General features: G+C 38.3%; 1 long non-coding RNA gene across 1 annotated transcript; it reads right to left on the reverse strand.

Moving 5' to 3' along the window:
• Positions 1–215: 215 nt before the first annotated feature.
• Positions 216–13255, reverse strand: LOC138169538 (uncharacterized). The gene is made up of 2 exons (XR_011170379.1): positions 12596–13255; positions 216–2143 (listed from the first exon to the last, which is right to left on the reverse strand). It is a non-coding gene; the product is annotated as an uncharacterized lncRNA (long non-coding RNA).
• Between the last annotated feature and the right edge of the window lie 39 nt (positions 13256–13294).

Raw genomic sequence — 13294 nt, forward strand, 5'->3', positions numbered from 1 at the left:
CCCCGTTTTTCCCCTACCCACCACCCCAAAATAGTGGTCCCACAGGATATCCCCTCCTCCAATCTGTTCTCTCCCATATCTTCTCCCATACCTCCTTCAAGTTTTCCAGTAGGGAATGGTGAATCTCTATGCCCCAGTGCCTGTATATCTTATTTCCCAATTACATGTAAAATAGTATTAATAATAGTGTATGTATATATATATATATGTATATATTTTTAAACATTTGATTTTAAAACTTTGAATTCCAGATTCATTCCCTTCCTCACTTGTCATCCACCCATACCGGGAAGATAAGCACTTCAGTATAGGTTGTACATGTGTAGCTAATGCAAAACATTACTATAGTAAATATATTGTAAAAGACTGACTATATTTCTCTCCCTCCTATCCCACCTCCCACTTGTTCTGTTCTCTACTTTGATACTGTCCCTTTTCATAAGTGGGTGCTTCCAACTTCCTTCCCCCCAGCTTGCCCTCCCTTCCATCATCCCCCCCTCTCATTCCCCTTCCCCCCTGGAGGGTGAGATACCCTATTTAGTGTGTATGTCATTCCCTCCCTGAGCCAAATTCAATGAGAATAAGGTTGACCCACTCCCTTTTGCCTTTCTATTCTTCCTCTCCATTGTAACCATTTTCCCTTGCCTCTTCTATATGAGATAGTTTACCTCATTCTGTCTCTCCCCATCTCCTGTCATTATATTCCTCTCTCACCTAATTTCACCTTTTAAGTATCATTCCTTCCTATTAAATTGGTCCTGTGCCCTCTATGTATACCTGTACACACATATACACATTCATATATGTATTCATATGCCCATATACCCTCCTATATAGACATATATATATATATTTCTATTTCCTTCAACTATTTTCATACTGAGAAAAGTTTCATCAGTTACAATTATTGTTTTTCCATGTAAGAATGTTAATAGTTCAATTTTGATATCCTTATGATTTCTTTTCCCTGTTTACCTTCTTGTATCTGAATGCCAAATTTTCTATTCAACTCTGGTTTTTTCAGCAAGAATGCTTAAAAGTCCTCTATTCCACTGAATGACCATATTTTCCCCTGAAACATGATACTCAGTTTTGCTGGTAGGTGATTCTTGGTTTTAATCCCTGCTCCTCTGCCCTCCAGAATATCATATTCCAAGCCCTTCGATCCCTCAGTGTAGAAGCTGCCAGATCCTGGGTTATCCTGATTGTGTTTCCACAATATTCAAATTGTTTCTTCCTGGCTGCTTGTAATATTCTCTCCTTAATCTGGGAATTCTGGAACTTGGCTATAATATTCCTAGGAGTTTTCTTTTGGGATCTTTTTCAGGAGGTGATCGGTGGATTCTTTCAACCTCTATTTTGCCCTCTGGTTCTAAAACATCAGGGCAGTTTTCTTTGAGAATTTCTTGGAGGATGATTTCTAGGTTCTTTCTTTGATCATGGCTTTCAGGTAGTCCAATAATTTTTAAATTCGCTCTCCTGGATCTATTTTCCAGGTCAGTGGTTTTTCCCATGAGATATTTCACATTGCCTTCTATTCTTTCATTTGTTTGGATCTGTTTAAGAGCATCTTGATTTCTCATAGTCACTAGCTTCCATTTGCTCCAATCTAATTCTGAAGGAATGATTCTCTTCAGTGAGCTTTTGAGATTCTTTTTCCATCTGGCAAATTCGGCTTTTTAAGGAATTCTTCTCCTCATTACCTTTTTGAGCCTCTTTTGCCATTTGAGTTAGTCTATTTTTTAAGGTGTGATTTTCCTCAGTCAGGCTGTTGACTCTCATTTCGTAATTTTCTTGCATTGTTCTTATTTCTCTTCCCAGTTTTTCCTCCACTTCTCTTGTCTGCTTCTTAAGGTCCTCTATGGCCTGTAACCAGCTCGTATTTTCCTTTGAAGCTTTTGGTGCAGGAGTTCTGACTTTATTGTCTTCCTCCTGTTTCGTGCTTTGATCCTTTTTGTCTCCAAAATAGGAGTCTAATGCTTTGCTTGGTTTGCTTCCTTTGCCTGGTCATGTTGCCACTCAATTACTTGACTTTTGAGCTTTTTGCCACAGTAGGACTCTGCCACCAGACAGGGGAGCTTCATTCCAAATTCTGGGGTTTTCTCAGTTGCCGGAGGTATTAGTTGGGCGCCCTCTCTGTAGCCTCCACACTCTCTGGCAAGCTGGTCACACACCCCAGGACCCCCACCCTAGACTGCAATCCAGATACAAGCAGGTTAAAGCAAGAGCGAGTACCCCTCAGACTGGTCGCTTGGTTCCCCTACAGTCTGCAGGCCAGGAGCTGAAGCTGCCGCTGTGCCGCAGCCCTCAGAGGCTTCTCCTTCCAGGGGATAAAGGCGGACGCACTCCCAACTACTGGATCCCAAAGTCCACACTGCACTGACCTCTCACTTTGTCCTTAGCATCTATGTGTTGATAATTCTGGAAACCACCACAGCTGCTGGTGCTCTGGAGTCCCTCCAGGTGGCAGCTGGTCAGGCCTGCCCTGGGGCTAAAACCTTGGCTCTTGTGCCTGACTGGGATTGGCTCCCAGAGCACTGTGCTGGCCACTTGCTGCTGGCGTGCAGGGATACCCTCAGCGGTAGGTTAGCTTCTCTGTGTCATTTTGTGGGTTCTGTAGCTCCAAAATTTGTTCAGAATCCCCTTTTACATTAATTGGAGCTCCTTTTTGTTTTTCATCTCTTTGGGATACAGACCTAGTAGTGGTATTACTTGGTGAAAGGGTATGCATGATTTTATAGTCCTTTTGGCATAGAGGAACAAGTATTTATTAAGCACCTACTATGTGCTAGGTACTGTGCTAAGTGCTTTTTACAAATGTTACCTTGTTTGATCCTGACAATCACCATGCAAAGCAGGTGCTACTATTATCCCCATTTTGTGGTTGAGGAAACTGAGGCAGAGATCAGTGACTTGTCCAGGGTCACACAGTAAGTGTCTGAGACTAGACTTAAACTCAGGTCTTTATGACTCCAGGACCTGGTCCCTCTCCACAGTGACACCAAGCTATTCCAATGAGTTACCTAGAAGGAATTTGGACTTGCTGATTATCCAAGGAACTGGTAGAAACTGCAACACATCACGACCAGCTACAGAATTTAGCACCAATTGAATACCTAGTAAGACATGACCTAGAATTATGTGGCCTACTTTGATGATGTAGCAGGGCCATCCTCCCAGATGAAGCATGGCTCAGAGTCACCACTCCTAGTTCCCAGAACCACATGGAGTTTTGGGGCTGGTTTGTGGTCATGAGGTGACCCAAATTAGAAAGAATTTTGATTTTCAGCTTGAAGTAGTAGCCTTAAGAAATCCTTTGATTGTTCTCCCAATCTAGGGACAAGGGATGGGTTTGGCTGTCACTCTCCTGAGTGGCTAATAAGTCCCTGTGCTTTTACTCTCTTTTACAGAGAGCTGGAGATTTTTGGTGTCCTTTCTTCTCCCTCTTCCCCACCCCAAGTCCATAAGGTGCTCAGACTCTAGCAGATAAGCTGGGGCCTGGGACTGATAGTGTTTTCCTCTTTGTGCCTTTTTTCTTGGCTTGGTGACTGAACACAGTTCTCATGGTGAGCTATCCAGGCTGTCAGGTGACCTTGGGAGTTTGAGATTGGTTTGGAGGTCCTAGGTCCAAAGAAAGGAAGAGTGGGATGGTGGCAAGGAAAGCTTCTGCACTGAAGAGGACCATTAACATTGGGATTGGCTCAAGCTCTGTGTACCAGAAGTGGTTTGGACAGTGCAATGCTGAAGCAAAATGTAATTAATTGGCCCGTACACTGCTTTATATTCTTGATGAAGTTAAATAATCAGTCTCTCAGCAGATTGTAGTAATAGCTAAGTTTTTGAATACTGGTTTATTTGTTCTGTCAAATGCATGCTTGTGAATGTCCAATGTTTAGCAATAGTTTTATGTGTAGGAATAAATTTTCTGTTTAGATACAAATAGAATCTTGAGTACCTTTTTTTTTTAAACTCCTTCCTTTTTGGTAGATGCCTCAGTCTTCAAACTACAAATAAAACCACCCCCTTCCAGGGCATTAGGGGGCGTTTAATGAGTTAAGTACAATCTCTCTCATTAGAAGCAAGCTTCCTGAGAAGTGAACTTATTAAGAACTAAGTTTTTGGTGAAGAACAGAGTGGGAATGTACCTCCTGCACAGTGGTGGCCAAGCAGTGAACTCTCAAGTTAGAATGAGATAATACAGGCTAGTCTGTCTACATTTTCATATACTCTCTTTTACTCTGGGTCTTTAAAGAAGAGGGGATCCTTCTCCTAGACTAGGACTCTATTTTTGCATTCAATATAATACTCTCCCATCTCCTCTTCTAGAAGAATTATCAGCAATCTCTCCGTAGGTAGGGGTTGGTCTCTAGGCAGCAATTCTCAGGGTGGCAATTAGAAGCTCAGTGCTTTTATTCCTTTTTATAGCTGCACTTCCTTCCCTCCCATAGGAGGGACCAGTAGCTCTCTTAATCAAAGGTTTTCAAGGCCTCCCCACTGATTATAGTAGGAAGGGGAGGGGAACCCCAGGAGGGTAAGTGGAGTAGGGAGAGTCAGTCAAGTTAGCAAGCATTTATTAAGTGCCTACCAGGCACTCAGATAAACTCAGATAAAAATAAAGACAAAAATCAAACCAAACCCTGTCCCAGCTCTCGAGGTGCTCTAAAGGAGGAGATGACTTTGTGCAGCTCTGCCTCACTCATATTCAACTCATGCACAAGTCAAGAAATCATTGATTTAATGATATCATTGATCTTCTTTGAGAAATATGGATGAACAGACACCACCACCACTAAAGTTTCTGCATGAAATCTCTACACAGAAAGAAGGACTTTCAGAGCAGGTGTTGTGAGTTAAACTTTTTCACACATATTTCTTATATGTATGCTTCACTACAATTATGGTCTAAGTTTAAGCTTATTCTTTCAATGGATGCTGTGTGTATTTGTGACAAGGAGTGAACCAGATTTTGTGGGGAATATTTTGTATTAATTGTCTTTACTGTGTTGTCTGAGAATAGTATTAACTGCCTTCTAGGTACCTAACCTGTCAATTCAAGCAGAAGCTGGGGAATGCCACTATTTCTTCTTTTTCTTCTCCTTTTCCTTCTTCTTCATCTTTGCTTTTTTCTTTCCCAAAAAGTTGGGACAATTTACTTTTTGTTTCAAGCAGTTTTCATTTTTGATTTCTTGAAATATAGCTCTGGAAGGGCAACCTTTTTAAAAAGCTCATTGTGTTTTAAATGGAGCTACTTGACTAAACCTTTAAACCTAACTCACTCAGGCTTTCACTGAACGGCCAAGAATAGCTTCCAACTTAAACCTCTGGGGCTCACTGTTTAATTTTTGATGTTTTAAGAATGAGTGTAAATAGCAATTGTTTTCTGTTCAGGACAGAAACTCCGACAATCTTCCCCTCCCAGATCAATATTTTGGTCATGGTAAATTGAGCCATATTTTGTCTCTACTCTTACCTAGCCCTTAGTCACTGAATGGGTGTGGCCTCAGACAAACTGAGACCTGGGAAAGACCTTAATTTAGAAAGGCCAAATTCATCCACTGCCACCTGGGTTTTTTTTTTTTTTTATTAGAGAAGTTATCTTTCACATTAGTGGAGAAGAAAAGGACTTTTTAGAAAAAGCATTTTTAATTTGAGAAGTTATCCACTAGAGAAGAAAAGGTTTTTAAAGAAGTAAAATGGGTATTTCTCTTTTAAAATCTTTCTGTGTACTTTATTAAAGAGTCTAGAAAAGCAGAATTTCATGAATTCTGTTTTTTAGTAAAGTTTTCCCTGAAAAAGAATAGGAAGACTTTACTAAAGTGCGTCTGTCTGAAAAAACATGCAAAGTACACTTTAAATGGGTGAACCCAATTAGCAAATTAAGCTAAAGAAATCTGATATTGTCACTAAACTGTGCCTTTTTTTTTTTTTTATAAAATTGAAAATACACTATTATAACCAGTAAATAGAATTTAATCTGAGGTAAGCAGCAGGACCCCAGCCACCAGACTGTCATAAGCTGTAAATTTTAAAAAGGAGACAGGTAAGATCCTGGCTTCTAAATCTCCCAATGACATAATAAGGTAGGTAGTTAAAAAAAAAGAATAACTTTTTGTTGTGAGAGAAAAAGCAGAAAACCTTTAAGAAAAACTTCAATATCTATGACATTCCCCAATTGCTCTGCCTTCCCCCCTCCAAAAAGGCAAAAAAAAAAAAAAAAGAATTCATTTGGTTCTTTGGGTGATTCAAAGAAATAAAGAAGTAGCTATAGGGGCTCAGGGACATCACCATGAAATTTTCTAATATGAGCCAACTAAAAAAAATGGACCCTTGTGAAAAATGAGGTTTAGTTATAGCCAATAGTAACTACAAATCAAAAATTGATTCAGTTGAAAATTTTGTTTTGAACTATGTTGTATTGTATTAGAGAATGTAATCAGTCTTTTTATAAAATGTAAAGAGGATAATAAATAATAACATCCATCTCCTAGGGTGGCTGAAGAAATTAAATGATTCTGAAGTGCTTAGCATAATGAACAATGTACAAATGTTAACTGCTACTATTGGATTTTAGAGTAAATAATGTAGTAATGTCATCAAAGATAATAACAGGAATGATTATTATAGTGCCAACACAACACAATATTCACAGTGCCAATGGCAACTGTAAATATGCCAGCATAGTTCTCAAATATAACAGACTCTCCATATAGATAACAAAAGCAAAACACTTATTCAGACACCAGAAAACTAAATCCCAACACCAGGAAACCAAATCCATCCTAGCAACATAGAAGTTAATACACCACAATGCAGCATACCAGAGAGGCATATCATCCTTTAGCCTTCCCACAAACCAACATTCATAAGCCTAGCTGTCTCCCTGGGTGCATCCTCTACTCTACCTGCTCTGATTCCCAGCTTCCTATGGGCTCTGTTCCACCCTTCAGCAAACTCCTCCCACCACAGGCTCCATATGATTACATTTGACCTATTAGGAGGCAGGGAAGATCTTTGAATCAGGGAAGGTCTTCAAATTTCATTAGGCTTATTAAGAGGCAGGGAAGATCTAAATTCCTATTACCATTACAATTATCTAAGAAGTTAAGATTTTATCTAGCTGAATATCTTTTTTTTTTTAAGCAATCGGGGTTAAGTAACTTGCTCAAGGTTACACTGCCAGGTGTTTCTGGGTGGGTGCTAAGCTTCTGAGCCCGGATTCAATCCCCAGGTCATCCCAACACTGGAGCAGGTGCTCTTACTCACTGTGCTACCTGGCCGCCCCCGAATATCTTTAAAAATTTTTTTTAATTTATTTTTTACTTTTCAACATTCATTTCCACAAGATTTTGAGTTACAAATTTTCTCCCCATCTCTCCCCTACCCTCCATGCCAAGATAGCAAACCTATTGAATACCCCTTCCCCTAATCTGTTCTCCCTTATATCCTCCCCCATCCCTCCCTAAATTTCTTGCAGGGCAAGATGGATTCTTATACCCCATTGCCTGTATATCTTACTTCCCAGTTGCATGTAAAAAACAATTTTTTAACATTTCCTTTAAAAACTTTGAGTTTCAGATTTCAGATTCTTTCCCATCTTCCCTCCTCACCCACCCCCAATGGGAAGACAAGCAATTCAATATAGGTTGTACATGTGTAGTTATCAAAACATTTTTCTGCAGTAGTTATATTGTGAAAGACTAATTATATTTCCCTCCATCCTATCCCACCCCCCATTTATTCTATTTTCTACTTTGATCCTGTCCCTTTTCAAAAGTGTTTGCTTCTAACTACCCTCTCCCCCAATCTGCCCTCCCTTCTATCATCCCCCCTCTTATCCCCTTCCCCCCTACTTTCCTGTAGGGTAAGATACCCAATTGAGTGTGTATGTTATTCCCTCCTTAAGCCAAATTCAATGAGAGTAAGGTTGACTCATTCCCTTTCACCTTTCTGTTCTTCCCCTCCATTGTAATAGTTTTCTCTTGCTTCCTGAATAGATATTCTTTAGACTTCTAGTTTTTCTTGTATTGTGGAATTTGGAAGAATATGAGACATAAGATTAGAAATGTGAATTCTTTTAATTAGAAAAATATGCCTTTAAAAATACTGTTGGATGAAAATTTTCCAAAATATTGCAAAATGCTGTTATAGAGGCCACTTCCCTACTGAGTGATTAAAGTGAATGTGATGTCTTTGAAAAAAAATGTAATAATGAAATGCCTTTTGCCTTAAATTCTTATGATTTAATAAAAGGTTTCTTCCCTCTTCCCAAGCAGAATTGTGTTCTAAATTTGTAACTGTGTTTGGGTAAAGTTACTTTTAAATGTACTAAACTGATGTCATTTGGTTAAAGCAAGTTTAGTTTCTTATGAATTGAACTGCTAAAAGACAGCAAGATTTTTTTTAACTGTAATTATTCAATGGGTTATATCTTCCTTAGACTAGTCTTCTAAAGGGAAAGACTTCAGTCTTACTATTTATAACTGCTCTATAATGCAAATTAGCAAGTGGTTCAAGTAATAACTGAGAAATAAAAAAAACTAAACATTCTAAAGTACTACAGAAAGCAGGTCCCTGAAATTTTTTTAAAGTAATCTTTAAGAACTAGAAAAAAATTTGGCATGTGGTAAGCTGTATATAAATGAACTATTGATACTTTTTAAATTACTGTAATTACTCCACATTGAATAACTTTCTACTAAGTTTTAGATGTCATTGGATATGATTAATAAAATACCAAAGGAGATAGGATGGATGATTTTCTCTGTGACATAATTTTTAAAATGCATTCTATTGAACTATTTTTCTCTTGTATTATAAATATTTTTTAAAAAGCTGTTAAGGCAAGTTATTTCTCCTTTTGATCTGAATGCTGTTAGATCATAAATATATTTGTAATAGAATGTGTCAAATATCTTTGAAAACTGTTTATGTTTAATGAGGTAATTTTTATTTTAAATTAAGAAAATAATAATAACAAATGACTTACTGTTGGGAGAAAAGCATAGCAAAGCCCTCTTGGGAGATCTTGAGCTAAGTTATAAGATCTTACCAGTCCTGCTGACAGTGTACAATGAAACACAAAAGCATCGCAATTTACAGATTGTTAACTCAACAAGAGTATCACAAATGCAAGAGACATGCCTTGCAACTGAATTTTTTACAAGAGAAATTAACATGCATGTGGAACTCCTATACAGGTCCAAGGTTCACAACCCAAACAGAAGCTTGCATATTTATGAAATTCCCCTTCCAAATGGGAGTGGCATGGGAGGAGGAAAAAAAGCAATTGGTGTGGGGAAAGGACTAATCCCCTTCTGAAGGGGAGGAGAAAGACAAAAGAAAGGGAGGGGGAATATAAGAAAGTAGCCTGGAAAGAGCAGCATTCTTTTCCCTTGGGAAATTCTAGACTATGAAGATAGGATGGTCTGTTTATTTACATGGGACCCAGCTGCACAAACAGTTTCTCAGTCTGGTACAGACTGACTGATGCCTTTCTTGATTCCCAAGGACACACAGGAAGTCCGAATTGGAGTGTAAATAAAAAATTATTGCAATATTGTGTGCCCACTGGGAGGTAGTGGTAAAGGGAGGTAGGGGGGGCGGTGTTTGTCCTTGACACATTTAAGAACTCCTGCATACTCCAAATCTAGTGTCACTGGAAAATATGTCAACTCAAGAAGACAAGTTCGGGGGTACCTTAATATCTGAACCCTTTCCCCCCACATTAGTCAAAGGCAAACCCTGGGTATGCTGATGACCACAGAGCACACTTGGTAAAAATATTGCTGTGAATACTACCTGGGAATGATACCTGAAAGTTAAGGGGAAAGGACACTTCATAAGAATAAAGGTCAACAGACAGAAAGCTAACAAGAAGTTTTTGGGCAATTTACATCTTGGAGGTGATAAAGGATAGTTCCATATACAAAGTGAGATCAGAACCACAAATCAAGGACAGGAAGTAGTACCTCTGTCAGTCAAAATAGAAAAATTTATGAGTTAAACTTTAAATAATGTCAGTTTTATCTAAGATCATTTAGAAAATCATGTAATAATTTTTATGTAGTAAAGCTACCTTTTTGAACCAACTATTCTTTGTGTATAAACCAGTGTTCACTGTATTCATGTAGAACTTCAGAATGCATTGTTTGTGCTGCTTGTCCAACTTATCCAACATTCCAGATTGCATCTCCATCATTTCCTATGATTGTTGCTCCCTTCAACTTATTTGGTGGGTTATAGCTTTTTCTAGAATTTATAACTCTTACTGGCAAGTGGCATTCTGAAGCCCACCTAAGTGGTCAGATGTACGTCTCCTTCCTTTATCCTACCTACAGAGCAGACCAAGGGAGAGTTTTAAAACTTATCATGTATTTATTTAAATGTACTATAGAATATATGTGCAGGTGGTGAATTGTATCTCCAACTAAAATGAATATATGAAAACTTTATCTGTTAATGAGTACTGTAGGAATTTGAACCAATGCTGTTCATGATTATTGTCACATGAAAAAATAATTATATCTTCCCTAACATATAATTAATGAAATTTCTCTATTTAAGATGGAATCTTGTGGGACTTAGATTTGATACATTTCTAAGTTTTGATTTCAGGTATGTGTCTGACCTCTCATTCAAGAAAAATGTCAGCACTCAATGGGAGTGGCATCTGTGAACTCACACCAGTGGATATCTGTCCCTGTGGAATAGTGGTGATAATGGTGGTGTAGTGACCTTAGGAAGACTAAGGTAAGAACCCTCTAGACTCAATTTCCCATAAGACATTTTCCCACCTGCTTAATTCTGAGCCTGGCTGTGACATTCTGTCATTAACAATATTAATATAATATTATCCCTCCCTTTTTCCTCCCAGAGCAAATTTCATTGATAAGGGCAAGTGTACAATGATAACTCATTTTTTCATTGTGATAAACATAAGAGATAAGCCCTATTGGTGACTTTTGACTAAATGATATATGCTAGTATGATACTACTATAGTAAGGAATCATTTTAAATTATCCTTTGAATTACAAATAATAGAGACCATGAAGCCTTACTTCATGGAATATTTAGTTTATAGGTGATTAATATTATAACATCCTTTCATCGTGTTAATAAAATAATATCATTATTATTAGGGGAGAATTGGTGAGAGATGTGACAGTTTTCAAGATTGGATTAAGAATTTTACATGTAAAATTGCATTGATAATTGTGAAGAGGTTGAAAGTATTTTCCTAGTTGAAGCATCTATCTGATTATTTATTTTAAGAGAAAGATTCATTTTCTAATTCAGGCCCTCATGATTTAACAATTGAAATTCTCTGATATTTCAGGTGAATTATGTGTTTTTAATTTGATTTTTTAGTATGTCTATTCATTAAATCAGAACCATAAGACTTGAGCTAGAAAGTTATATTAAATTATTTGAGTTTGTAGTGTCTTTCTATGCCCTAGGAATCTGAGAAGAAGATCTGGAAGGAAGAAACCCCTTCAGAGCTGTTCAGAGAACTTGGCTTATGCCAGAAATGTACATCTGTTGCTTCCTGTATCCAAGAATTACAAAATGGGCTGAAACAACTTCATGAACAGCATGAGAGCTGCAGGACAAATTAGACTTTTGGACTTTTACATCAAGAATTTCAAATGAATGAGTAGGGCTCAACCTGCCTGGGAATACCCTTGCCAAGTGCTTCTGGCAACTGCAATTAAGATTACAGGACTCTTGGATACCTTGTTCACACAAAACCTGCCCCATAGCTATAGGTAGTTTAGTTTTATTACTATCCCAAGTACCAATAAGTTCCTCTGAAAATAGAGTCTGAAATTTATGGGTAGATGAGTCCTTTTCTCCTCGCCATTCATACTTCATTTCGTAAATTTGGGGTCATCATTTCTAGGATTACCAGAACAGGCCCAGGTCTACAACAAACCCTTTCTCACTATGCTTTTTTGAGGCTGATATTATTCTTTGCTATTTTCCTGGTTTCAAAAAAGTGGCGTATTTGTCACCATAAATAAGTAGCCCCTTGCTGTACTATCATTATTATTCTTCCTCCCTGTGTTCAACTCTGTGCTGTTTGGTAAAGGATGCTCAAATTTGATTCCTAAATATGTTATGGTAGTTAAAGATGATGTGTTAGTTAGAAATGATGCCCCCCAGGAACAAGAATATGTTAAATTATATGATTTCTAACTTGTTCTTCTGTTTTGTGATTGTGCTTGTTGCCAATATAGTTTCGGTTTTAGGTAAGGTGACTCAAGGTAGATATACTTCTCAAGACTCAAAGGGGGAAACTGTGAAATATTATTCAATTATTGATTGTTTATTTCTAATCACATTCTTTAATTACATATATAGTTTAGTTCTTATAAATCAGTAGCTCAAGAAATATGTATGAGATTCTGTGCAGGCTGATATGATGGTGGCTCTAGCCAGATGGCCTGTTAGCTAACTTCTCTTTTTACATAGTTCTTGCAGAGCTCAGCTAACAGGCTAAGTTCCTCAATTCTACTAAAAGCAAAACTATAACTTATAAGTCATAGGGACTACAAGTCACCTGTGGCTGGAAAATCTCCACACCTTGAGTGTCACTCACCTGTCAAAGCTCCCCATTCCTGTGGAAGTTCCCTGTTCTTGACTTCTGTAATAACAATGGAAAGTCCCAGAATTCTCCAACCAAGCAGCTTCATTTCTGACGTTCCTGCTATATGCCAATAAGAATGCTCTGTAAACTCTTTTCAGGGTCATTAATCACTGAGGAGCTTTTGACTTTGATTATTTGGTAACTGTATACTTTGTCACTAAATCAATATTTTTGGAAGTTTTTGTGCCTTGGTTTCTTTTATTTCAGATGATTAACAAGAGGGAAGAAGAGGTTCAGAGACAGGGAGAATTGTAAAGGGAAGAGGAAAAAGGCATAAGGAAAAGGAAGGAGGGAAAGGAGGAGGAAGAGAAGAGAGGAGGAAGGCAGGAGAGGAAGAGGAAAGGACCAGGGGAAGAGGAGGGAAAGAAAGGAAGAAGAGAAGGAGGGAAAAGAGAAGAGGAGGGGTGGAAGAAAGGAGTGGAAGAAAGGAGAAGAGGAAAAAGGGGAAGGAAGAGTCAGAGAGGTAAAAGGTGGTGAGGAGGAAAGGAAAAAGAGAGGAGAAAGGGAAGGAAGGAGAAAAGAAGGGATAGGCAGAATGGAGGAAGGGAAAAGGAGGAAGAAGAGGGAAGGGAAAGAGAAGGGGGAAGGAGTCAGGGAAGTGGGGAGGAGCAGAAGGGGTGGGCAGGAGAATGGAGGAGGGGAGGGGA

Source organism: Petaurus breviceps, unplaced genomic scaffold, assembly GCF_028583685.1.
Source record: "Petaurus breviceps papuanus isolate PSGF00001 unplaced genomic scaffold, PetGlider_PUasm1.0 37, whole genome shotgun sequence".
NCBI classification, from domain to species: domain Eukaryota; kingdom Metazoa; phylum Chordata; class Mammalia; order Diprotodontia; family Petauridae; genus Petaurus; species Petaurus breviceps.